The following is a 27,263-nucleotide window of genomic DNA, read 5'->3' on the forward strand; positions in this document are numbered from 1 at the left end:
AGGGGACTGAGGCCAGAGACTAGGGGGTATGTCTACACTGCAAAAAACAACCAACCAACCAAACAAAACCCCACGGCAGCGAGTCTTAGACCCTCCTCAGGCTGTGGGGCTAAAAAGAGCAGTGTAGATGTTCCTGCTTGAGCTCTTGCTCTGAAACCTGGCAAAGGAGGTGGTTTTTTTGTTTTTTTGTTTGCAGTGTAGACGTACCCTGAGTGATTTGTCCATCACAGGGAATCTGGGCGGACTTAGGAATTGAACCCTGTTCTCCCATGTCCTAGGCTGGAAAACATGACCTAGGAGAGAAGACTGAAAAGGGTTTGTTTAGTCCAGAGAAGAGAGGACTGCGCGGGAGCTTGGGGAATGACAACAGTTTTCAAGTATATAAAAGGTTGTTACAACAAGGAGAAAAATTGTTCTCCTTAACCTCTGAGGATAGGACAAGAAGCAATGGGCTTAAATTGCAGCAAGGGCGGTTTAGGTTGGATATTAGGAAACCCCCCCCCCAAATTTTGTTCAATATCTTTATGAATGATCTGGATGATGGGCTGGATTGCAACCTCAGCAAGTTCACAGATGACACTAAGCTGGGGGGAGAGGTAGATACAGACACTCCCCAACTTACGCAAGTGTTCCGTTCTAGAACGCCTTGCATATGTCAAATTTTGCATAAGTAGGGAACGTATACTCGACAATTACGCCCTTCCCCTCCCCCCCCAAAAGCCTACGGAACTTATGGAACTTTTCCCGTAAGTCCAGATTTGCATAAATCGGGTTTCCGTAACCCGGGGAGTGTCTGTATGCTGGAGGGTAGGGATAGGGTCCAGAATGACCTAGACAAATTGGAGGATTGGGCCCAAAAGAAACCTGATGAGCTTCAACAAGGACAAGTGCAGAGTCCTGCACTTAGGACAGAAGAATCCCATGCACTGCTACAGGCTAGGGACCAACTGGCTAAACAGCAGTTCTGCAGAAAAGGACCTGCGGATTACAGTGGATGAGAAGCTGGATATGAGTCAACAGTGTGCCCTTGTTGCCAAGAAGGCCAACGGCATATTGGGCTGCATTAGTAGGAGCATTGCCAGCTGATTGAGGGAAGTGATTATTCCCCTCTATTTGGCACTGGTGAAGCCACACCTGGAGTATTGCGTCCAGTTTTGGGCCCCCCACTACAGAAAGGATGTGGACAAATTGGAGAGAGTCCAGCGGAGGGCAACAAAAATGATTAGGGGGCTGGGGCACATGACTTATGAGGAGAGGCTGAGGGAACTGGGCTTCTTTAGTCTGCAGAAGAGAAGAGTGAGGTGGGATTTGATAGCAGCCTTCAACTACCTGAAGGGGGGTTCCAAAGAGGATGGAGCTCAGCTGCTCAGTGGTGGCAGATGACAGAACAAGGAGTAATAGTCTCAAGTTGCAGTGGGGGAGGTTTAGGTTGGATATTAGGAAAAACTTTTTCACTAGGAGGGTGGTGAAGCACTGGAATGGGTTACCTAGGGAGATGATGGAATTTCCATCCCTAGAGGTTTTTAAGGCCCGGCTTGACAAAGCCCTGGCTGGGATGTTTTAGATGGTGTTGGTCAGGGGTTGGACTAGATGACCTGCTGAAGTCTCTTCCAACCCTAATCTTCTATGATTCTAAGTTTCACCTCACGTAAAAACTACTTGCTTACAAAATCAGGCATAAAAACACAAAAGTGTCACAGCACACTGTTACTGAAAAATTGCTTGCTTTCTCATTTTTGCCATATAATTATAAATCAATTGGAATATAAATATTGCACTTACATTTCAGTGTATAGTATATAGAGCAGTATAAACAAGTCATTGTATGAAATTTTAGTTTGTACTGACTTCGCTAGTGCTTTTTATGGGGCCTGTTGTAAAACTAGGCCAATCTCTAGATGAGTTGATGTACCCCCTGAAAGACCTCTGTGTACCCCCAGGGGTACGTGTAACCCTGGTTGAGAGCCACAGGACTAGATGACCTCTCAAGGTCCCTTACAGTCCTACGATTCTATGATTCTGTGATCATTTTATCCATCACTTCCATGGACACCCACATGATGGTTTTTGCCATTGTAGAATGATGCTTTTGGCCACCAGATTGGGAGCACATGCTGGGTGAGGATAGAGCCAAAGCTTGATTCCCTGGCATCGAACGTCTGAGAAGATTTAGCCCCCGATGCCTGTTGTGTCTGAGATCTCAAAAAGAGTCTCTCACGTTTTTCCTCAAGTTTAGTTTTGCAGCAGGGGTTGTCACAGTAACAAGATTGTCTCCCATCTGCTCCTCATGTGGCAACACGCGCTTCGCTAAAATATTTTTTTATTACGGGCTTAGCCAGCGGTAACCATGGCGATTAGACTTATCACGCAGCATTTTTCTTCCAAGTCAGTTTGAAATGCTGACAATTAAATAGATACAGAACGCTTTCGAGATCCATCAGTCTCTTTGTTGTCTTGACAACCGGGAGTATATTTAGAAATGTAACAAGTACATGGAGTTCAATTGCACTTTTGCTAAGACGTAGCTTGAGAATTGAAGACGTGGCTTGTAGGTCCAAGTGCTCCGGGGGCTGCGCTCTGGTGCTCTTGCTGGACTCCCTGGCAAAATCCTGCTGTAAAGGGGCTCCTCAGATTCAGTAGAAAGAGGGATGAGGCCCGCCTCGTCCACATGCTGGCATTGAGCTAGCAGTCATGGTGGAGAGGCAGCGTGCTGCAGTGCTAGGGCATAGGACAGTGAGTCAGGAGATCTGGGGTCTGTTCCCAGCTCTGCTACTGACCTGCTGGGTGACCTTGGCCAAATCACTTCATAGAATCATAGAATCAGAGAATATCAGGGTTGGAAGGGATCTCAGGAGGTCATCTAGTCCAACCCCCTGCTCAAAGCAGGATCAATTCCCAACTAAATCATCCCAGCCAGGGCTTTGTCAAGCCGGGCCTTAAAGCCCTCCAAGGAAGGAGACTCCACCACCTCCCTAGGTAACACATTCCAGTGCTTCACCACCCTCCTAGTGAAATAGTGTTTCCTAATATCCAACCTAGACCTCCCCCACTGCAACTTCTCCTCTCTCTGCCTCAGTTTCCTCTGTCTGTCTTAACTATCCACGTAGCAGGAGAGCTTAGGGAGTCTGTACAGACCAATCTCACTCGGGGCCTCTGGGCAGTGCTGTGATACAAACCGATAACCTATATGGCCTCCTTCACCGTAATATCTGTGGTGGGATCTGAGGCAGGACTGGACATGGGTGAGTATTTGTTGCAATATGTCTCCTTAGGTCAGTTTCTCCTCCCACACAAAGCAGAACTGCATAGCGCTTTGCTCCCTTGTGTCGACTGCAGCTTAGTTCAAGGCGTGAATTCTGCCCCTAGGCCATGTTGCCATACTCAGATTTTTAGAGAAACTGTGCTACGGATTGGGTAGAGTTTTGAGTTACGATGACCATAGCCTTGTGGGGTGTGACCAAAGCATAGATGTACTCAAGACGAAACATGCATGTAGGCGAGCCGGGCTTCAGCCTAGCATCTTCAGCATTATAGCGAAGATCTCTACAGTTTTAGCTCCAGGGGCAACTCCGTTAGCCAGCAACAGTGGTAGGCTGTTAATCACTTGGAGAAGCATGACAATAATTTTCCCCCCTGTAATAATGATGATGATTCCTCTTATCCCCTTTCCAGCCGATTGACACTGAATTCACCCACTCCTCTGTTTTGAACCCAGCTGGAATTAATACAGTCCCTCCTCACTTAAAGTCGTACCGGTTAACGTTGCTGATCAATTAGAGAACATGCTTGTTTAAAGTTGTGCAGTGCTCCCTTATAATGTTGTTTGTCCACCGCTTGCAGGAAGAGCAGCCCGTTGGAGCTAGTGGTGGGGCTTTGGAACCAGGGTGCACCGGCAGCCCCCCTATCAGCTCCTCACTCCCCAAAGTTCCCTGTACAGCAGCCACCCAGCAGGCTATCAATTGCCGGCAGTTCAGCGGTCGCTCCCCCCACTGCCATGTGCTGCTCCTGCCCTCTGCCTTGGAGCTGCTCCCGGGAGCCTCCAGCTTGCTGTGCAGTGGGCGGGGGGAGAAGAGGGGTGCTGATGTCAGGGTGTCCCCCTCCCCCCTGCTCCTGCCCCCCGCTTACCCCATCTCCATAGAGCGGGGTGGGGGGGACATGACAGGGCTCAGGATGGAGGGAGCTTCCTGGCAGCAGCTGCTGTCTCAACTTGCTGATCTACTTAAAAAGGCAATGTACTTAGAGTGGGGTCAGCGTACTTAAAGGGGCAATGCGCGTCTCTCTCACACACACCCTGTGTGTGACTGTCTCTCTCTGCCATGCTGTCTCCCCTCCCTCCATTTTTGCTGCCTTATAGAGAGTGAGGCTACATTAACAACAATGTGTTAACCCTTGAGGGCTCAGCCGAGTGCTAGTTCATCATTTAGCAGTAAGGCATTCCCTGGGAAATATCCCACCCTGTTTTACCCTCTGACTCCACCACCTCAACCAAGCTTCACAATCATCATTGCTGTGTACAGTATTCAATTGTTTGTTTAAAACTTATACTGTGTGTGTGTGTGTGTGTATATATATATATATATATATATATATATAGTCTTTTGTCTGGCGAAAAAAATTTCCCTGGAACCTAACCCCCTCCTCCCCCATTTACATTAATTCTTATGGGGAAATTGGATTCGTTTAACATCGTTTCGCTTAAAGTCGCATTTTTCAGGACCATAACTACAACGTTAAGCGAGGAGTTACTGTACGTTGAGCAAAACATTTGAGGCTTTCTCCATTGTGCGTATAGCAAAGAGAATGGGCTTTTCTGGGCTTCTGAGTGTGTGTTCACACACATATTTGTGAGTGTGTGCCTCGATACAAAGCTCTGGTCTGCACAGACCAATGGGACTAGGAGTTCCACAGAACACAAAGGGAGGCAAATGGAACTTAGCCGCTAGCAGGATACTGGTCTTGCCCCCAATCCAGCAGATGGATTGCTGTGAAACAAAGATCTGTGTGCAGTGCTCTACAATGCGTCCAACATCGGGACCTGAAAATACCCCCTCCTTCGTTAAAATATTTCCTGGTAAAGCCTCTTCATTCAAGGCAAAAACGACTTGCAAGCAAAATAAATCCAAACCCAAAGAATCCAATTAATTTGCATGCAATCAGCGAGGATGTCAAATGATCCCTTGTGTTGACGATAGTCCTGGCAAATGCTGATATGCAAGGAAATTAAAATCAGACAGAAAAATGGCTCAAATACTACCCCCCCACACACTATTTTATTGACTGAAATCAGAATGCTCACTGATGTGAAGAGGAATTTGTGCTGCCCATAGTTGTCCTTTTCCAAGGCTTTCTCTCACAACGTGCACACGTATGTCAAGGAGCGCTTTCATTGCAATGTGAGCTGGTTGGCCCATTTTAATTTTCTTGTGTGTCAGCCCCAGGATACTGTGGGAGCGGCTTCATGTGAGGAGGCGGGGCCTAGATGTGCACATTTGAATGGTCTGATGTAATGCGTGTTTTTCAGTGTAACATGCCAAGAATATTTCACATTGCTTATGAGGAGCAGGCTGATTAGAAAGGAGACAGTCCTCTTGGTGACCAAATGTCTTCCTCTGGGGATGAAGGATGAGCACGAGGTCAGGGCACTGGGCTGGAACTCAAGACCTGGGCTCAGTTGCTGGCTCTGCTACAGACTCCCTGTGTGACCTTGGACAAGTCACTTAACCTCTCTGTTTCCCAGATAGGGATTGGTAAAATGAGGTTAATAGTACCTCCCTGCTTCACAATGGTATGGTCATCATGAGCTTATTAATGTTTGTGAAGCTGCGGAGATGATATGGTGATGGGGATCGGAAAAGTATGGCGATAGACTGATATTTAAACTGTATCCAGTGGTTACTGAGAAAAATGGACAAGAAAATACTAGGGGCCGGGGGAAGTAAGTATGTATAGCCATTTAATGAGGTATAAGGGGAGGAGAGGATGGAATGTATATATTTTTTCCGTTTACTTGTCTTAAGACTACATCTCTTATTAACTTTCTATGTATTCAGCTTTGCCCGAGAGGTTTCCCTGCTCTCTTCTAACTGTGCCATTTCTCCTTGGCCGTATGTCTAAACCCATAGCATAGCATCACGTTAATATCATCTCTCTCGAGATGCTGTCTTGCATTTGCATGGGGATGAAGTCAGCTAATCTAAAATGACTTTTCGATGTCTAAAGCCCATGGTCTTATGATCCTAATCCATTGTTCAATCTCCACACCCTGTCATTTCCCTTCTTTCCATATTTTTGCAAGAGTAAGTGTTTAAATCTTGGCCTACTGGCCCAACAACAGTTTGACTAGTTAAATTCTGGCCTGTCTCATTTTCCCCTGCAGCGTCATTTGGATACAGAGTTCTTCATTTTCCCAGTCTTTAAAATTGTTCTGTACTGTTGCTGTGTTCTGTTAAACAAGTATATCAGTCTACTCTACAAGTGGTTGCATTTTGCCAATGGATGAAGACCTCTTTACTCATAATCTGTAAAGTTTTTGAAGATCCTGTATAAAATATATATAAAATGTTTAAACTAATCCGAATTTGGCTTCCTTTTCCAATCTGTTTTGTCTGACTTGGGTTTTAAACCAATCTCTTTACCATAGTATCAGAGTGCCTTTCTCCTCCCCCGGTCCCTTTTTCTGCAGCCTTTGTCCATTCCCAACCCAAAACAATCCTTGGTGAATAATACCTCAGGCCTCTGAAAAGAACAACTATTATCTTCTTGCCCAGCCGGCACTCACAACTCAGTTTGATGTTTTGTGTTCTCTTCGCCGCCCGCACCACGTTGCAGGGCTCTCCCTTTAGCCAGTTCACAGATGTAAAGCTGGAAGCACAACTGCACGTCCACACAAATCTGGTGAAATATTTACACGTGTTCAAAGCTATTGGGATTTTATTTTTAAATACAAACACAGCCCAAAGATGTTGGTGAATCTTCGAGCATGATTTAAATAAATGATCCAAACTAATATGGCGAAGATCCTGGTCTTTGGTAGAAGATATTTAACTGGGGGGAGGGGGTGGGCTGAGTTGAAAAGTTGATAGGCTGATTTAGACCAACGGAGGATCTGGACTAACTTCATCAACTTCAGTAGAGCTACATCAGTTGACTCCAGTTTAGTCTCAGGCCAGTGCATCCAGATGCAGATCTAAACTTCTGCAGCGTTCAGGGTTGTTCTGATTTGGTCCAGTGCAGAGATGATGCCAGCAATGAAGTTCAGCACTAGGTCCAAGCTCTCCACAGTTTTAGGATCTGGGCTTTTGATTTGGGCGACTCTCTCTCCTTTTTTTCAAACCCCTCTAAAAGACTCCTTTGATTAGGACTAATAATGACAATGCAGTTTATCCTCTGAAACTTTCCAAAGACAGGCTGGGGAAATGGACACGTGCGTTTGTATAATTTGCTGCCCGTGCCAGTGGATTTTTGCTTAACTCCGTTGGCTATTCATGCTTAAATTGCAGCTCTGAAGCTTTCACTTTACTTTCACTTTCCAGCCGAGAAGATGCAAAGCTACTGACGCAGAGCAGTAAGCTTGTAACCCTGTGAGGACTTGAATTTCCTTTCTCCAAAAACAGATGCGTGCAGTACAGCACACATGAGACGAGGCCTGGTGCTTACTAGCCCTGCTGTGTGCGGTATGAATGATTCATCATGCGTTTGGTTTTGGTCGCATTTGGGGCATTAGTTTAGAGCAGTCTCTATATGTAAGCAAGAATGAGCCTTTGAAGTCTCCAGTCTGCATGCTACATCAAATGGTGAGCAGACAATGTAACAGACACAGAAAAGCCCTCTGCATTCATTTCCCCAATAAAAACAAAAAACAACCAACCTGTGAGCACATGCTGCCTCCTCGGCAGTTGTTATGTTTATCTGCTTCTCTGCTGTTACTTAATCTGGGTTTATATTGTCTTTAAAATGTGAATGTACATTATTTGCTCATGAGACAGATCCTGAGCAAGCTGCCTCCATGCATTATGTTCTTCAGTCCCGACCTGATGCAACCAACTGCTGTTTTAGTTGTTTTCACATCCCTTCCTCCCTTGTTCATGGTGAACCTCATTCTGGGTGGCACCCTGTGCCGTTCCAATCTGGGGGCTCTTCTAAGCAAAGACATATATGCCAATTGTCTAGTCGTTCTATGTAATGTGAGCAGATGCTGGCTTAAGAACTTTGTTGTCATCTTGTCTTAGTCAACTTCATTTCTGGCTCAAGGGTTGTGAGGAGAAACTCCAGCAAAGGCATCTCTACTTCTGACTTTGTAGAGAATTTGAACCCAGATCTTGAGACGTGAAAGGCCCTGGAGGCCTGCATCAATCCATGTTAAATGGGGTCATGTCCTACTGGTACCGTGTTAGATCCCAGTCACCCTTGGCTGCATGATGTTGGTCTCTGGATATCCACTTATCCTTGCACGTCAGCAAATGTAATGGCGAGGGATGGCTTGGAGAAATGAAGCGCTGTTGTTGCATTTATGCAAAACCTTTCACCGGTATCAAGTTGTTCTGGAGAAGAAGGTAACAAGTAAAGTTCACAACAGGGCACCCCGAAAAACGCGGAAAGCACAGAGGCTAGCTGGGTGTGGAGGGTGGTCAACAGGCTACCAGCATCTACGACCACTGGATGAAAAAACAGCTCACATTCGTGGTAACTTCGTCTGTCATGGTTGGTGGCTGTTCAGTGACCTGTGTGAAATGAGTTAGATCTCAATTTTAGTTCTTGTTGGTGTCCCTGTGGCAAACGTACCACCACACATGGTATTAGCTGATGGTTCTAGAAGGGAAGCTAAGGGCTAGATGGAGAAGCAACAGCTTTTTCGTCTTGTTCTCTTCCCCCACTGCCTCCCCACCTGAAGGGAGTCCCCTCCAGCTCAGGGAGAGGAGGCATGTTAAGGGTTGTGGGCAAAAGGCTGTCTGTTCGGGAGTTAGAGAGGACTTCGTTAACCAAGCTACTGCCTTTCACCATCTCTAAATCGATTTAAAACAAATAGCTTCTCTCTCAGATAAACCCCATCTTACTCTAGCACCAGTTCAGATTTAATCTCTCCAGAGAGAGGGTGAAAAGCCCTTATGTGGGGAAAAAAAGGGAGACAGACAGACATAGGACTTGTAGTAAGGGAAAGGGCTTGCTCTGTGATCATTAGAGAAGGTCTGAGGGCTTATTAGCCCATTTGTTTTTTTTGCTGAAGCGATGTATCCAGCTTGATCTACTTATGGCAGTTACGAAGTTCAAGGGTTTGATTCTAATTTGGAAACATCTTTATCTGCTTCCTCTACAGAGACCCTTCAGCGTTCCTGTAACTACGTCTCATCCTGGGCTTGGAGGGCGCCTCCTGACTTGAGGTGAGAGGGGAATGGGGTCCCTATGCTTGGTAAACTGCTCATTTTAGGATTTACGTGGGGATCTAGGGACCTGATTTGCTGGCTGCTGTGGTCACCCCAGCACCCTCTGAGTTGTATCCAGATTGGCTTAAGTCTCACATATCTTCAGTGCGCGGCAGTAAAGAAAAGAGCATGTCTCAATCATTAGAAGGACCTAAATAGAAATCGATCTATGCTGCTGAGCTGGTTCGGTCATTCTTCAGGATCACAAATTCTTTTAAAGTGACTGAAGGTATTTAGCAGGAACCCAACGCTCGGCCTGAGATACAGTTCTGAACCTTCAGCAACGGCCCCTCGTTGAATGATCTGACGCACCCCTTAGTTTGCTCTTCACTTCTATCCCAAGGTAGGATCATTAAATCCCAGTGAAGAGGCTCCGTCAGGTAAGAACGTTTGAAAGGGAACATTGTCCAAGTAGGTCCATTCTCAGTCCTTAATCAACCGTGACAGCATCCCAGGGGTTAGAGTTGCTCTTGAGTCATGGTAATTGGCGTAGAACAAGGCCTGGGTAAGCCATGGAAAAACTGGGAACGAAGGAATATAGATTCATAGCTGGTAGGTTTGGAATAGCAATTTCTGTCCCACAACAAGCAAGAGCTGTTTGCCACCGATAGACAGGTGATGAAAAGGGAGGTAAAGTGCAGCCATGAGAGTCTGGTGTCCAGTTAGTTTTCCCCAAGGAAAAAAATGTATAATGTCGACATGCAGGTGCGTGGGTCTTCTTTTACCTGGTGATGTTTAAGCGCCTTCGACATTACTATGTGGCTTGTGTGTATGAGAGGGGCCAGAGAACTACCATCTGTAGCTTTTCATGCTAAGCGCTATCAGCGTACATGATATAGGGTGTATGTCGATGGCCTCTATTGGGCAAGAAAGAATTCCCTTCCTCACCCTCCCATGCCCACATAGACCAAGGGCATGATTATTGTGGTGCACTAGGGGGTTGTGTCCGCCTTCTTTTGTCGTATCAGCTGCTGGCTGCTGCTCCAGGTATGGCAGCAGATTAGATAGCCGCACGGTCAGAACTATGATGGCAGGTTGGTGGACTCAGTGGTCGGAGCCAATATAGCTACTTCCATGTTGCTGTGCTATTCAGCGGCATGAGAGCCGTGGTCCTGCTGTGTCGCCGCTCACCACGCGTTACAGCGCTGAGGGTTTCCGGAGGTGCGGCCGACGGGCTGGAACTCCCTGTGTGGGCGTATATCCAACCGAGGGAGTCTCCGAGAGCGCGTTCTTCAGAACGCTGATCTCTCCAGCTGTGGCAGCATCCTGGGATGGCAGGCGGTCGCACTGCAGAGAGCCTAAGGAAACGTACCTGGAAATACCGTCAGGGTTTCAAAGCAGCAGCCAGTGTGTGCGGTTTCCTTTCCTCCGTTCCGTCGCCGTCCCCGAGCCAGCTTTCATCCTACACTTTCACTCGTTCTTCCTCATCCTTCCTCCCCCTTCCTTTCTTTTTCTTGTGGCCTGTAAATGATGGTGAGCTGGAGATGAGTTTTCAGCATCCTGTTTACTGCAAACAGTTGAGGACGTTAATAAATGGTGAGATAGGAAGGCGGGCAAAGGATTAATAAACAGAGGATGGGAGATTAATAATAATTCTCAGGGGAATTTGATTCAAGGCCTGCGCTCCCCAGCTGCTGGGTTACTGAAGATTAATGGCAGGTCTCTTGTTAGCGTTACTGTCTCTCTGCCATGCCTTCCTGACAATATCTAATAAACTGTCCAAATTAAACAGCTGCCAACACTGAATCTATACTTCTTTTGATACCTCTCTTTTTATAAAGGTGGGGGTAACCTCCTCCCTCTCGATGATATCCGTCCTTCTGTCCATGCCATATTCACCTGCCCCTTCCTCTGCACTGTTGCTCTTGGGAGTGGGGAAGGAGAGGTTTTTGCTATGTAATAAAAAGATTATCATCTATAGCATTGTGAGTCCTCGGGCTGACAGGGAAATGTGCGCAGTTCTTACGATGAGAAAATATATTGTGAAATTGATCCTGCCAACAAATTATTCGTTACCGTGTGCCCCATAGCAAGAGAATGATTTCTTCTCTCTTGACCATTTGTTCAGCGTCGCTCCTGTGGAAAATTGGGCTTTTACCTATTGCATCTAGCCTATAATTGGGCCCTGCATCAGATTAGATCACTGTAAGAAATCTATCCTTGCTGAGAGCAAATTCAGTCAGACCTAGAGAGCATTGCAGTGCGGCATGGGCAGGCTTTATTTGGTAGATACTGTCCCAGTGCAAGCTGCCACAGCGCACCCCCCCTTGTAGTCAGGTGTGGGTGAACTCTGCCATTATATTTCCCCCCACATCTGGAGTACAAGTCCAGGCAGGCTTTAGGAGGGTCCACTCTTCAGAGGGGCTCATTTATTTAGCAGAAAAGGCCAGCAAAAAATATGAGCAAAACATTTGTCCCAGCATTCTAGCTGGGGGACCCAGTAAGTCCCAGTCCATCCGTCTCCCACCCAAGTCCACTGCTTGCCTCCATCCTGGTTCTTCATCTGGGATTCTTTTGGTTCAAGTCTCTGCCCCTGGGATCAGGTCTCTTGACGCTGCCTGAAGAGGATCCTTTTCCGGAAGCAGGCGTCCGTGAAGATGCATCCGCTACAGTTCTTTCCCCGCAGCGGTGCGTAGTTCTTGTCAGGTTGGGGTTTCCTGCCACTGTCTGGCTGAGACCAAGTCCTCCTGGATGCCTGCCGACTACAGCTGTCTCTCTGCGAATCTCCCAGCTCCAGGAGTGACCTTCCAGACTCCTGCTCTGGTGGGCTCCCTGGAGAGCTGTGTGTCCCCCGGCGCATCTAGGCCCTCTGCTCTAGGAGCCCTCCTCATCCGGCCTTCTGGGAGCTCCTCTCCTCAGGAGCTGCCGGTGTCCATGGGAGTGTGTCTCCTCACTGAACCCTTTTGCGAAGGAAAGCTGTCTTTATTTGGGGTAATGGAACAACTGTAGCAATTAACAGATACTTGCCACAGAGTATTATGGCTGGCCCAAGAAGACATGGTGAATTTGGCCCTAGAAATCTATAATTCACCGAAGAACAACACGGCTTCACAGTGTGACCAGAAATGGACCAAAGCTGTGGTTCTCCAGGCTAGATGCTTTCCCTCTAGCACCATCTGTATGCAAATGGCCCTGCCTGACAGCCTGGGCAAAGACCCAGTAGAACAGCATAGACGTTAACAGCGGCAGAGCTGGGAACGCAAATTTCGATTATGCCAGTTACCTTGCAACTAACTGCCCCGGCTGGCTCATTAATAGTTAATTAGTAAATGAGCACTTGGACCCAATAAAGGTAACCCCGACTTCCGGCAAAGGGATCAGTTGCCTAGTGACACACACACACACAAAGTGTGTGGGCAGTCCTAGTAGATACAAAAAACATTAAGGTGGCAATGTCCTTGCATTGGAGAGCGGAATCACCATCTCTTAAGTGTCTGATCCCAGTTATAGCCTGAGATTGCATTGGCCTCGAAATCACTGGCCATTATTTCTAGGGCCTTATCAAATTCACAGCCAAGAAAAACGTCTCGCGGACCGTGAAATTTAGCTTTGGAGGAGAGGGGGAGAGCAGGAGCTTCTACCTTGCCCCTGGCTCCTGCTGCTACTCCCTTCTGGGCTGGGGAGGGACGGGAGTTGCTCTTCCCCCGCACGGCCACGCTCGGGGTGGGGGAGATCAGACCCGCCTCTGGGTACCTACCCCAGCTGCTCTGAAGGCAGCCCAGAAGTAAGGATGGCAATCCCGCAACCCCCCTGCAACAGCTTTGCGACACACTCCCTGCCCCTCCCCTGACTCCCTTTTGGGTCGGGACCCCCACGGTTACAACAATGTGAAATTTCAGATGTAAATATCTGAAAACCTGAAATGGACTAATTTTCAAATGCTGTCACCTTGAACTTGACCAGAATGGACCGTCAATTTGGCTGGGCCCTAACTGTTTCTGTTGTATCCCAGTAATGTGGATTCTGCCTGTATTTCCCGAGGCATCTGATAGTGTGTGACATGCCCACTAAGTATACTGCAATGTCCTGGTGTTTCTCTGTGCATTCTTGGTCACCATGATTTCATCAGTGAACTGGAGGAGAAAGCCTTGAGAAAAAGCAAAAGCCCTGCAGCTGAATGGTTTTATTTGTTGTTTTAAATCTGACTCCTGTGAAATACAGAATGATCAATCACTCACAACTAACAAAATGTTTTTGTTTTCCTTTACAAAAGCATATGGGAGCTACAGGCAAAGCATATGGGCGTTTTTAGGAAAACATATTGGTGAATGGACAAATTTAAGTGGTGCCAATATGCTTTAGATGTCTGGCTAGACCAGTACTCTACTTGTTGGCACGCTAATCCTTCTACGAGATTTCCGGAGGTAGCATATGATGAGTGGTGTGTAACTGCTCTTGCGGGAACACAGCCGGTTGCATTGAACCCACGTTTAAATAACATTTTGTGATCCCTATTCCACATATATTGCAGCCACGCCACTTCTGACTGTAAGGTGCAGGCCACATGTAAGAGTCATGTTTGTGGCTGCAAATCCCCTTGATTCAGTGGATTGCACCGACAGCTCTGTTTGCAGCTAGGGGATACGCAGGCGCTATCTAGCTAGGTTTTTATACTGAGAGGGAGGTTTCACAGTGCCAGCTGCTGTCTGGAAGGGCACACAATTTAAATAGACGTGACAGAGACAGGCAAGGAGAAAGCAAGTTTATTATTCTTAATTTTGCAGATGGGGAACTGAGGCCCAGTGAGAATAAGTCCGTGGCAGAGGTGAGAATCGCACTCAAATCTTCTGAGTGCCAGTCCAGGGCCTTAGCCTCATCCGTTCTGCTCCCCCCTCCCCCATTTCTGGGTGATCTGTTATAAATGTAGTGTACATTATTTACTTTAGCTACTGTGTGTCCTTGAGACAGTTCCCTACTTTAGTATGCCAGCAGTATCGTTAACATCTTTCTGTGCTGCAGTTCTCCGCATCACTGGAAATCCAGGCAAAAGAAGTAGGCTCTTCATAGAAACTTCCTCTGAGCTCTGCTGTAACAGCTTCAAATGTAAAGGAAAAAAAAAAGTGATTCCTAAATGTTAGAGCTCGAAAAATATGCTCTGCTCCGTGTCACAATATTTAATACAAAGTGCTATTTACAGTAATGAATCAAAATGTCAGTTTTAAAAATATGAAGTGTCAGAGTGTTCCTACTTTGCAGAAAAGTTTGATATGACAGTTTGTTAATCATATGACTATTACATCAAATGTGGCTTGCAGCACTTTTACTCAACCAGGCTTCCCCCCGCCACCCCCTTTACACGGCTAATTCCTGGTGCAGTTTTCTGACTGAATACACTCTGATTAGATGCTTGAAACATCCAGGGGGCTAAGTTCATTTGTTATTGCAATGCATTCACAAACTGGATGCAGTTAAACGGCTAATTGATGGTTGTGCATGGGCTGAGCACACTCAGATAGTTTTATTTTAAAACATCCTATAAGCGGTGGGCTTGGTTCTCCAGTGCCCTGCAGCATCTTGTCATTTACATTAGTAGGAAGTTGAGGGCAAAATGCTAACTCAGAATGGTTGTAATTGACACCTACTTTGCACTGGTGTCAAAGGGGAAAGGATATATTTTTAGCTGATAGATGAGGTGAAGAAAATGAGAGAAGGCTGTTCTAGAGGGTAGGAATCAGAGAGGAGAAAGCTCTGACTACTTCTTCAATGGTGGGATTGCGTGAAGAGCGAGAGAGGAGGCCAGTGTGGGATGAATGGCAACCCAAGAGAGATGACACTCATAAGGCTTTTAAAAGCTCTGTAGAGCAGTTTGGGGTTGTAGAGGAAAATGAACGAGGTGGCACTGGAGCAGGGTGAAGGGAAGAAGAGGTGTGGTTGCATTCCTTGTGTGCGGGGTGTGGCATTCTGTAGGCTTGGGAGCTGGGGCGCGGGGGTGACATATTGAGGATAACGGCATTGTTCAGCATAGTAGACGTGAAGGCCTGCGTGAGAATTTCAGCAGCAAAGGTGGAGTCATGGTGGCGGCATAAGGCATGGATGAAAGGCTGATAAACAGCTGATGGCATTGGCCGACAGGCTGCAGACAGCCAGTTCTTGGGGCGAATTTGCTCATGGCAAATTCTGGATCCTATGTTATCATTTTTAAAAATAGTATTTCTGTCAACTTCATTAAGTCTGTTGCGTTGCTCGCTGTGCTACTCGTTCTACACAGGCAAATTGATTCTTATTCAAATATTTTACACAAGCCATGTTTCAATTGTTAGTGCAATGATTTTTTCTTGTATCATTATTGCAACGGATGGAAAAATAACTCTAACAGATGTGTGATTAGCAGGGCATGAAATTAAAAATGTTTGCGCACAAGCAAAAAGGTTGTTTACTACCAAATCCCTCACTTGGTAATTGAGTAATATTAAAGTTGGCCATAAGATTATCCAACACAGACATGGTTCAGTTCTTGCCACCTCTTTACCTCTTTTCCCCCCTTCCCCTTCCCTCCCCCCCCGGTGCCTGAGTCTTGACAGGAAGGTAACAAAATGTAAAGGCTGGGACAGATTTTCAAAACTGCGTTGCTTCCACTCTGGAACCTAAGATCTCAATAAAGGAAAACATTTAGATATTGGAAAGCAGAAAAGCATGTAGGCCCAGATTTTTAAAGACATTTAGATTTACTGCAACACCTACGTCTCGCTTTCAAAAGGGATCTAGGCAGATTTTTAAAGGTATTTAGATGTTGACCATCGTTGGGATTTAGGCACTTTAGTCCACATCTAACCAAGTGCCAAAAACCCATTGACAGTCAACACCTAAATACCTTTAAAAATCTGGATCTCTATCATGTAAGTCCCATTGATAGGGCTGGTTGAAAATTTTATGTTAAAACTGTTCTGATGAAAAATTTGGGTTTTTGACTAAATGCATTTTTTCCCTTGAAGTGCCTGGAGAGCAATGATGTTTGGGGGCGGGGGCTTTCTCTTACTCTGTTTGACAGTGGCCAACGCAGGGGGGTGCTGTTCTGAATTGGTAACTACCATGATACAGATAATAAATAACAAATAATGATCTTGGGCTATGAATGAGCTACTAATCCATTGTGAATCCTGGCTCACTCCCATACAGATGAACTGATCGTCAAAGTATGATGCCCCAAATAAGGTGACAAGTCAGAATGTTGAGATTATTAGTGGATTTCTACTTAGCATTCTCCTAGTGATTCTAAACCCAGTAATGAGATGGAGAGGAGAGCTATAGTGAGTGTAGTAAGCTGATGGATGTTTGGACTTACCTTCGAAAAATTGTGGAAGACGAGAAAGATTCCAGAGGACTGGAAAAGGGCAAATATAATGCCAAGCTATAAAAAGGGGAATTACGGACCAGTCCACTTAACTTCAGTACCCAGAAAGATAATGGAGCAAATAATTAAGCAATCAATTTGCAAACAGCTAGAAGATAATAAGGTGATAAGTAACCGTCAGCATGGATTTGTCAAGAACAAATCATGTCAAACTAACCCGATAGCTTTCTTTGACAGGGTAACAAGCCTTGTGGATGGGGGGAAGTGGTAGGTGTGGTATATCTTGCCTTTAGTAAGGCTTTTGGTACTCTCAGACATGGCCTTCCCATAAATAAACTAGGGAAATACAACCTAGATGGAGATACTATAGGGTAGGTGTATAGCTGATTGGAAAACTGTTCTCAGAGAGTAGTTATCAGTGGTTCATGGTCAAGCTGGAAGGGCATATCCAATGGACTCCAGTCCTGTTCAAGATCTTCATCAATGATTAGATAATGGCATAGAGAGTACACTTATAAAGTCTGCAGATGGTACCAAGCTGGGAGGGGTTGCAAGTGCTTTGCAGGATAGGATTAAAATTCAAAATGATCTGGACAAACTGGAGAAATGGTCTGAAGTAAATAGGATGAAATTCAATAAGGACAAATGCAAAGTGCTCCAGTTAGGAAGGAACAATCAGTTGCACACGCACACAATGGGAAATGACTGCCTAGGAAGGAGTACTGCGGAAAGGGATCTGGGGGTCATAGTGGACCACAAGCTAAATATGAGTCAACAGTGTAACACTGTTGCAAAAAAAGTGAACATCATTCTGGGATGTATTAGCAGGAGTGTTGTAAGCAAGACACGAGAAGTAATTCTTCCGCTTTACTCCACGCTGATTAGGCCTCAACTGGAGTATTGTGTCCAGTTCTGGGAGCCACATTTCAGGAAAGATGGGAACGAATTGGAGAGAGTCCAGAGAAGAGCAACCAAAATGATTAAAGGTCTAGAAAACATGACCTATGAGGGAAGATTGAAAACAATTTGGTTTGTTTAGTCTGGAGAAGAGAAAACTGAGAGGAGACATGATAACAGTTTTCAATGTTACACGGAGGAGGGAGAAAAAATATTCTCCTTAACCTCTGAGGACAGGACAAGAAGCAATGGGCTTAAATTGCAGCAAGGGCGGTTTAGGTTGGACATTAGGAAAAAACTTCCTGTCAGAGTGGTGAAGCTCTGGAATAAATTACCCAGGGAGGTTGTAGAATCTCCATCATTGAAGATTTTTAAGATCAAGTTGGACAAACACCTGTCAGGGATGGTCTAGATAATACTTAGTCCTTCCCTGAGTGCAGGGGAATGGACTAAAAGATCTCTCGAGGTCCCTTCCAGTTCTATGATACTGTCCTCGGGCTCTGTCACTGACTTCTTGGTTCCATCACTGACTTTGCTGTGTGAACTTAATTCAGTCACTTCAGCCTTCTGGCCTGCTATTTATCCATCTGGAAAATGGGATAATACTGAGGCAATTATCAGGAGTTTGTATTAATGAGGCTTAATTAATGCATTTATGTGGTCCCTCTCACTGGAGCATCTGTGTATTATTTCGTTTCTTATTTGAGTTGGGGTGATAGCGTCTGAACTTCCACATCTTGGCTGTATCAGGCTGGGAGGTCAAATGGACTCCCAATTTTCTACCAGTAGGCATGCTGGTGGGTGCCCGGAGATCAAGGGTACAGTGGATGAAAAAAAAAATTAGCTTTTGTTGATCCGCTGTAGTTGCAGTTGATGCTGCTTATTTGTGCCTGGCATTTGCCTCTGTGTATTGCGTGTGTGCACATGCAGGGGGAAGGAACCAAAGGAGGGCTAATGTGATCAGGACAGATTAGCATTTTAAAAAATTCTTAACTGAGCAAAGCCGTAAAATTGTCCAAGTGAATTCTTGAGCGAAGCAGCTGCAGGTCATAAAACCAAAGCGCTATCATTCAGAGATACCAAAAAATCCCTTTGTGTATCAGCCTGGCCTCTGACCTATTCCTTCCATATAAGGATGAGGGCTTTAATGTTTGCTTAATTTTCTTCCAGAGCAATTTATGATGGTCTTAGTAAGAGCTATGGATCCCCACCACAGGGCTAACTATGAATCATGTTCCTTTGTCAGCTGGAATAACTTGTTCTCTCGCCTTCTTGTCCTGTCTCACTTAGAATCAATTTGTATGTACATCACGTTTTAGATTCCTTTCAACTGTGAATACATTGTGCTTATAAAGCACTTTTTATCTGTAGATCTCGAAGGGCGATACAGAAGTGGGTAAATATTATCCCCAATTTTACAAACGAGACAGTGAGGTACAAAAAGGTTGCACAGGTTGCTCAGCCCGGGGCAGAGAGTGGGGGCGAGAACCCCGATCTCCCGCCTCACAGACCTGCGCTTTACTCCTGGGGGAATTCTGTGCCCAAAAAAAAAAAAAAAATTCTGCGCCAAAATTTTTTAAAAATTCTGTGCACACTATTTTAAAATTCTGTAAATTGTATTTGTCAAAAGAATACTACATAATCACACCAGTTTCAATTATTTTCCTAATTTTATTTCAAAATACCTGGGAGCAATTGTTACAGACACATACAAAAATTCCTCCAGGAGGAGAGAGTTAAAGAAACCCCTATGACAACCCAGTTCCTGTTTCTCTTTCCCCACCCCTCCTGAGCTCACCCAAGGGGCCAGATACCCACACCCCCTTCCCACCCAGAGCCTAGCTGTGGGGCCCCCTCTTGACCAGATATGCCCCCCCAGCCCAGCCATGGGCCCCCACCGGCCCTGACATCTGGCCATGATCCCCCCCCATCCCTCAGAGCCAGGGATCCAGAGGGCGAAACAGCGGGATGCTGGGTCCCAGGCTTGTGTGGAGTCTCCTGCATGCCCCCGCCTCCTTCCCTCAAGGCGTGCTGGGAACTGCAGCTGCTAGGAACTCAGTACTCTTCTCTTCCCCCCCTCGCCCCCAGTGTCTTCTATGTGAGAACTGGGCTCTGCCGGATCCAGCAGCCCCTAGTGGCGACCAGCAGCACGGCAGCCCATTTCTGTGGGGGAAAGGAAATTCTGCACGCAAAACATCAATTTCTGCAAAATTCTGCATTGCGCAGTGGCGCAGAATCCCCCCAGTAATAGTGCTTTAACCAAAAGGCCTTTTCATCCAGACAAAAGCACTCCTGTACCTTCCGGTTTTGCATTGGTAGAACAGTTAGTTAAAATGCAAGAGAGTTTTGCCTTGCTTAAATGGACTAAAGAGAATGTGTTGGTTATTTAATGGCGAGATTTTTCCAAAGTGGAGTTGGGTGTGCATCCTCTGGGAATGGGGCGCCTAGCTCTGTTTTGTGCCTGTGAAAATCTCCTCTTTTTTCTATTAGTTAAAAAAACAAAAAACAACAATAGAAACGACCTAATTTGGTGACATATTATTGTACAATCCATCCCCAGACTTTGCTTCCATATTTCGGGGTTAGTGAAGCTCTGTAAAGTTGTCAGAGATGCTGGTACAGTCATTTACTGAAATGAAAATGACACAGCAGCCCTCCGTGCCGTGCGAGAAAAAATGGCATATGCTTTCACAAAGCACGGTGTGCTTTGCAGCTTGAAGTTTCCTTAGCCTCACAAAGACCTGAGTGTCATCTGCAGGTCCAGAGTTCCCTCCTATTTGAAAATGTTTTACTGCCTGGTATCTGCCAGCGTTATCATTTTGCTTACCGTCTGTGACTTTTTGGGGGTTTGTGCCATTCTGACCATAAGAAGGGGACTAAGGGACTTATACTGGATGTCTTTGCATGGTAAATTCCATTTGAGCCGGAGCCCCACCGCTTGAAGAGCTGACAGCATTGGACCCTGTATCATATAGATGGAGCGGCTGAGATACCTTCTCTGGCTGTTCTTGCCTTTATTGCATTAGCTAGTGTCTAAGAACATTGCTTCAATACAGCAGCTGATCGATGTGCACTGTGACCAATAATGGTATTTTCAGGATATAGTCACTTGTATTTGGTTTCTATTTGACCTTGTGCATCTCCACCTCTTGAGAAATATGAAGGAGCACTGAGCAGAATGCTCCATGTTTGTGGTTAAGGACAGGTCAAATATTGGTGTACCAGCAACTGCTCTTCCCCCAAAGGTTCCCCATGTAAGGTCCCGTTCGGTATTTCTCTTTTTTGGCTGTTTAATAAAATCCCTAGGTCAGTGTGCAAACGACTGAACTTCTCAGGCACCACTTCCCCTATTTCAGAAACTCAGACACAGGCAACCTACAGCACTGTGTTCTAAGGAGACCAGCTCAGGGTTCTGTTCTCCAGTCACGTCCACTTTTTTAACAGCTTCTTTAAAAAACAAAACCAAAAAAACCCCATGTGACTTTAGAGCTGGTGCCAGACTGACTCTTCTGGAAACAGAACTCCTCTGTCCATCCCCAGAACAAGTACAGCTCAGGATGGGCTTGGGGCTAAGGTACTGGGACTTGGGAGATTGAGTTCAGTTTCCTGCTCAACCACTGACTTCCTGACTGACTTTAGGCAAGTCACTTAGGCCCAGATTTTTACATGTTGCTCCACTCACCATTGCAACATGTAAGTCTGATTTTCAAAAGTGGCTTAGCACTCAGGAGCCTAAATCTCATTTAAAGCCACTGGGACTTAGACTCCTAAAGTGCCTAATTCCCTTTTAAAAATGACACTTTTAAAAATCTGGGTCTGAGTGTCTCTGGGCCTCAGTTTCCCATCTGTAAAATGGGGATAATGATGCTTCCCTACCTCACAGGGAAGTTTGTGAAGATAAACTCATTATTGCTTGTCGGGTGGCTCAGCTATCAAGGCTATGCAAGTACCTTGCTTGCCTTGAGAGAGCGGCAGTGCAAAATCATAGACTCAGAGAATATCAGGGTCGGAAGAGACCTCAGGAGGTCATCTAGTCCAATCCTCTGCTCAGTGCAGGCCCAATCCCAACTAAATCATCCCAGCCAGGGCTTTGTCAAGCCGGGCCTTAGAGGTTTTTAAGGATGGAGATTCCACCACCTCCCTAGGTAACCCATTCCAGTGCTTCACCACCCTCCTAGTGAAAAAGTTTTTCCTAATGTCCAACCTAAACCTCCCCCACTGCAACTTGAGACCGTTACTCCTTGTTCTGTCATCTGCCAACACTGAGAACAGTCTAGATTCATCCTCTTTGGAACCCCCTTTCAGGTAGTTGAAGGCTTCTATCAAATCCCCCCTCACTCTTCTCCTCTGCAGACTAAATAAGCCCAGTTCTCTCAGCCTCTCCTCGTAAGCCATGTGCCCCAGCCCCCGATCATTTTCGTTGCTCTCTGCTGGACTCTCTCCAATTTGTCCACATCCTTTCTGTAGTGGGGGACCCAAAACTGGACGCAATACTTTAGATGTGGCCTCACCAGTGCCAAATAAAGGGGAATAACCACTTCCCTCAATCTGCTGGCAGTGCTCCTACTAATGCAGCCCAATATTCTGTTAGCCTTCTTGGCAACAAGGGCACACTGTTGACTCATATCCAGCTTCTCATCCACTGTAATCCCCAGGTCCTTTTCTGCAGAACTGCCACTTAGCCAGTCGGTCCCCAGCCTGTAGCAGTGCATGGGATTCTTCTGTCCTAAGTGCAGGACTCTGTACTTGTCCTTGTTGAACCTCATTAGATTTTTTTGGGCCCAATCCTCCAATTTGTCTAGGTCACTCTGGACCCTATCCCTACCCTCCAGCTTATCTACCTTTCCCCCCAGCTTAGTGTCATCTGCAAACTTGCTGAGGGTGCAGTCCAGCCCATCATCCAGATCATTAATGAAGATGTTGAACAAAACCAGCCCCAGGACCAACCCCTGGGGCACTCCGTTTGATACCGGCTGCCAACTAGACATTGAGCTGTCGATCACTACCCATTGAGTCCGAACATTTAGCCAGCTTTCTATCCACCTTGTAGTCCATTCATCCAATCCATACTTCTTTAACATGCTGGCAAGAATACTGTGAGAGACCGTATCAAAAGCTAATGTTTTCACCCCTCAGCTCACAGAGAGCGTGCTAAAGTCATGGTATATCATATCCACCGTTTACCCCACATCCACAGAGCCAGTTATCTCATCACAGAAGGCCATCAGGTTGGGCAGGCATGACTTACACTTGGTGAAATTCCCCTCCTCTGTGCCCTTTCCCTTGCCTATGCTACCATCTAGCCATCGGATGTTAACAACTTGATGCTCTGGGTAAAAACCAAACCAGAGGTGTAAGCAACTCTGTAGCCCATTAATGTAGACTGAGTTAACTAATACCATCGCCTGTAGTTCTCTATCAGCTGCCGTCACATCAGGTTGCTTATGCTGATGGCATGACCCGACTGCTAATAAGAGTTATTACAAGTTCGTGTCTCTGTTTGTGTGTTGTTCCTTCTCGTATGCAATAGTTAGGCAAACCTGTGTGGAGGGTTTGATCATTATCTGAATGTCGCTGAAGGGAGGGAAAAAAGCCCATCTGTTCTACAAAGAGACAGTCAAAAGAGCGGGCTCTGTGACTAAATACATTCACATCTGTTAAGCAGAGCCATCAAACGGCAGGCAGGGGACCAAATGCAAATCATATGTTGAAACCACAACTATGAGTGAGATGGCATACAAAAAAGGGTGCCTGGAAGTATTGATCCATGTGAGTGGCCTCTGGTTTTTCTAATTATTCTCTTTCCCCTATATCAGTTCGCTGTGCAAATGAAGCAGCACCACAGTGACACGTGCGTGTGTTTTTCTCTGTGCATGATTAAGCAACTTTACTGCACCATTTTGAGCTACTAGCTCATAGCAGCAATCGGAAGCCGAGCAGAGCAATGAACTGCAGTAGCAGAATGGAGAGGACTGGTGGGCCCAGGTGGCTAACAATTCAGACTAAAGCTAGTCCCCGGAAACATGACCGCAAGAAGGATTAGCACCGAGGTTGCTAGCCTTAAAAAGTTGGCCTGCCTTTGGCAGTGGTGCCCTTTTGGGAAGTCTTTTTTACTGCCATCTAGAGGGAGCCTAATCGAGACAGACTGGAAATATCCCCTTTATTATTCGGGGGGACAACCCAGACCTCTGCTTTGGTTGGACTGCCAGCCCCAGACTGATCTGAGGCTTGTCTTGGCATTGGCAATTCAATTATTTTTTCAGCATCAAAAAAAAAAAAAAAAAAAAAGTGGGTGTAAAGAATAATGAAGAAGGCAAGACTTCTTTATAGCATATCTGGAAAAGTCCTCTGCCCAAGGAGCAAGTTTCTTTATACATCTGCTAACTGCACACGGTGACATTGTTTGAACATTTTGTTGTTGTTGAAAAATGGACTTTTTTTCAAAATCAGAATTTTTCTTTTTTGGAAATTTTACATTTTTGATGAAAATGAAAAAAAAATTAGCTACTTTTTAATTGTGTAGGTGTTTCCCCCTCTTTGCTCCCCTCTTTTCAGTGGCAAAAGGGAAAAAGGACAAGGGGGGGGGAAATGGATGGAAGAGGGGAAACAAAAAAGGACAGTTCCAACATCTGACAATTTTTGATAAAAATTCAAGCGAACAGGAAATCATCCCTTTCTGTAACTTGCAGAACAGCAATGGCTTTGAAAATGTGTATTTAATTTTTTGGGGCTAGCTCTCTGACTAACTCAACAGGGTCCCTTTGCAAAGCATAAATAGGAGGCGGTGGCTAAAGTGATCTATACATTGGCCTTGAAACACCTCGACTCTCTGAAGTCACAGGTTTTGATTCTTGGCTGGGCCACCATAGCCTTTCTATTTTGGAGGTGGATTGGTCTGGTCTGCATGAGTTTTCTTGAGGCAACCTCAAGAATTGAGACCTGTTCAATTTGAGTACATAAAGATTGCCCACTACTTTCTACACCCAGTATTCTTGCCTCCATCCCCGCTAGTTATCCTACTGTGCCATTCAAAAGTGACCACTGGCTACTGGATGTCCGACTTAAGGCCAGCTTTGTGCAGTTTCTGCCCACAGCTCCAGTCACAGCAGCAGGTGCCCAGGACTTGGGCACCTCAGGCCTGAAGAGGTCTCAAGCTGAACACTTGAAATCAGGGGCCAATTCTGAAAAATTGGCAGTAATTGTCTGCCCTACAGGTGACCCCATTTTGCTGGCGATGGGGTTCCTGCACATAGGTACAGTAGTTTATGAAGCAGTTCAGATCTTTGGGGTTGAAAGGACTGTCAGATATTAGTAACTGTATTATTTTTGAAGAATAGATACTACACCTCTACCCCGATATAACGCTGTCCTCGGGAGCCAAAAAATCTTACCACGTTATAGATGAAACTGCGTTTGATCAAACTTGCTTTGATCCGCCGGAGTGCGCAGCCCCGCCCCCCCGGAGCACTGCTTTACTGCGTTATATCCAAATTTGTGTTATATCGGGTCGCGTTATATCGAGGTAGAGGTGTATATCTGCAGAGAGCATTGAAACATCTAGATACTTTGCAGACACTACTATGTGGGGGTTGGCTTTGACCCATCAGGCAGCTACCTTTGTGCTGGGCAATTAACTCCTTTATTTAGTTTTACGCATACTAGTCATGTGCTCTCGTGCCATAGATGTAACTTAAAAACAGAACACAGCTAAGAACCAGACCGAACTTAAATGCAACAGTACAATTCACTATAGCCCCCTGTTAGCAAACCAGACAGCTCACCAAGCTCAAACCCCCCTTCCTATTCCCCATGCATACAACTTCCTCCCCCCACTCCCATTTTGAAAAGCTGTGGTGAAAATGATGAACTTTGCAGCATCTCCCACAACAAGGGACCAGCTTGTTTGGACCAGTCTAGCAGCTATTTTGTTGCCATGCTGTGAGCCTATCTAGCTCATAACTGTAGTTTTTAGAAGAGCACATAGATGGCGCACACCTGCATTACTTCATTATTCAAGACCTGAGCTACATAATGTCGAGCTACTAAAGGGGACGAGAACATATGTAACTCGGTCCAGCTATCTGACGTTTCATAATACAGCATGCCTCTACGGCACTGTCCAGCAGAGGATCTGAAAGTGCTGTACTACCATTCTTGAACCGAGTAGCTTAAAAACCCACATAAGTGTTGTTATCCCCAAGATACAGATGGACAGACTCAGGCGAACGGGGAATCCCCTTGCTGCAGGTAACACCGAAAGCTAGCCGCAGAGCCAGGAAAGAATCCAAAGTTCAGCTCCCAAGCCTGTGCTTTAGTCACCAGATTGTAGTCACAGTAATAGTGGAACCTGTGGTCTGTATTAATACAAAATAATAAAGGACCCAGGGGGTTTACACCTGATCTGTGGCATCCTGGTCCTTTTTCTGAAACATATTAATTCATCTTTGCTCATTTCCCTACACTTCTGCAATTGTAGATCTTTATTTAAAGAGCCATCTTCCAAATATAACAAAGCGGCATGGAGCTCTTTGCCATGCGGCTGTATTTTGCATTCGTTGCATCTAAAAAAAACCCACATTTGTCCCAGTGGCTGCAGCCTCAGCTTTGCTGACACTGGCAATAGGCTTCATTGGACTTTTGATCACATCGAGGTCTTTCCTTTTGCTTTGTGTTGCAGGACTGGGGTTTCAGAACATGAAAATCGTGTCCCCCTTGGTAACAAATCTGTTGTCAGACAGCTTTGAGATTCGGGGTCTCTCAGCGCCGGCGATGGTTCCTATAAAGGTGTCTCTGAACTTCCCTTCCTCTAGGTTTTCATCATATTCTTTAGCATCTGCCTGCCATCAGCTCCCCCTTTCTCCCAGCAGGTGAGGCAGATTAAGGCCAGATCCCTTTGGTTCGTGGGATCCAGGCTTTGCCATGGAAAGGGGCTGTTTCTCCTGCCTCTGTTTGCTAGGTGCCGTAGGCTGGCCTCTCAGCTGATGTCTGCGAGCTGCCAAAAATGTGTTACCATGCACTACCCTTTGGCGGAGAGAAGAAAGGAGCCTCCTCCGCTGAGGAGGATGGTTTCCTCTTGTCTCTTTGGCCATTGCCTGGAGCGAATGCCCTTCCTGTACGACGCTCTGTGTGCTCTCCATCCCCTCCCCACTGCCGGCTGCTGCTGTCTCCCTCGTCCTCCCTGGGTCAGACCCTCAGCTGATGTAAACCAGCCTGGTACCATTTACGTCATTTGCACCAGCGGAGGGTCTGCCTCCTGTGTCTCCATGATAAGGGAGCAATATAGAGAGGAGCGGGGGCGTCGTGCTGTGCTGCGGAGGAGAAAGCACGGAAGGGGTTTGCAGGGTAGAGGGTTTGCTCCCTGTTAATGGCTGAGAGCTGGGGAGAAAATATTGAGGGGATCAGGTGGGAAGAAGTGACCCGTGGACTAGGGAGGGGCTGGACTTTGGCCCTACGCAAAGTTGTTGCCCATGCAGCCCTCAAGTAGTTGTGTTGGATTTGTGGTCTGGTTGCTTCTTAACCCAGTATGGAGCTAAGCAATAAGTTTGCCCCATCCTTTCTCGTGTGCAGTCATCTCCAGCCCCTGGGCTCACCACATTTCTGTTCCATCACCCAGAGCTTTCAACCTGGCTGCCCTCAAAAGGCCTGGCCCTTTCTCA

The 27,263-nt window shown here is 46.1% G+C and overlaps 1 protein-coding gene across 1 annotated transcript in view; it reads left to right on the forward strand.

Moving 5' to 3' along the window:
* LPP (LIM domain containing preferred translocation partner in lipoma) overlaps positions 1-27,263 on the forward strand; it is a 389,426-nt gene that overhangs the window by 101,433 nt on the left and 260,730 nt on the right. The window contains exon 3 of the mRNA XM_024202387.1: positions 9,314-9,377. The gene's annotated coding sequence lies outside the window, so the exon portion shown is untranslated. The remainder of the gene's footprint in view (positions 1-9,313; positions 9,378-27,263) is intronic.

Source organism: Terrapene carolina, unplaced genomic scaffold, assembly GCF_002925995.2.
Source record: "Terrapene carolina triunguis isolate 2854851 unplaced genomic scaffold, T_m_triunguis-2.0 Scaffold88, whole genome shotgun sequence".
NCBI classification, from domain to species: Eukaryota; Metazoa; Chordata; order Testudines; family Emydidae; genus Terrapene; species Terrapene triunguis.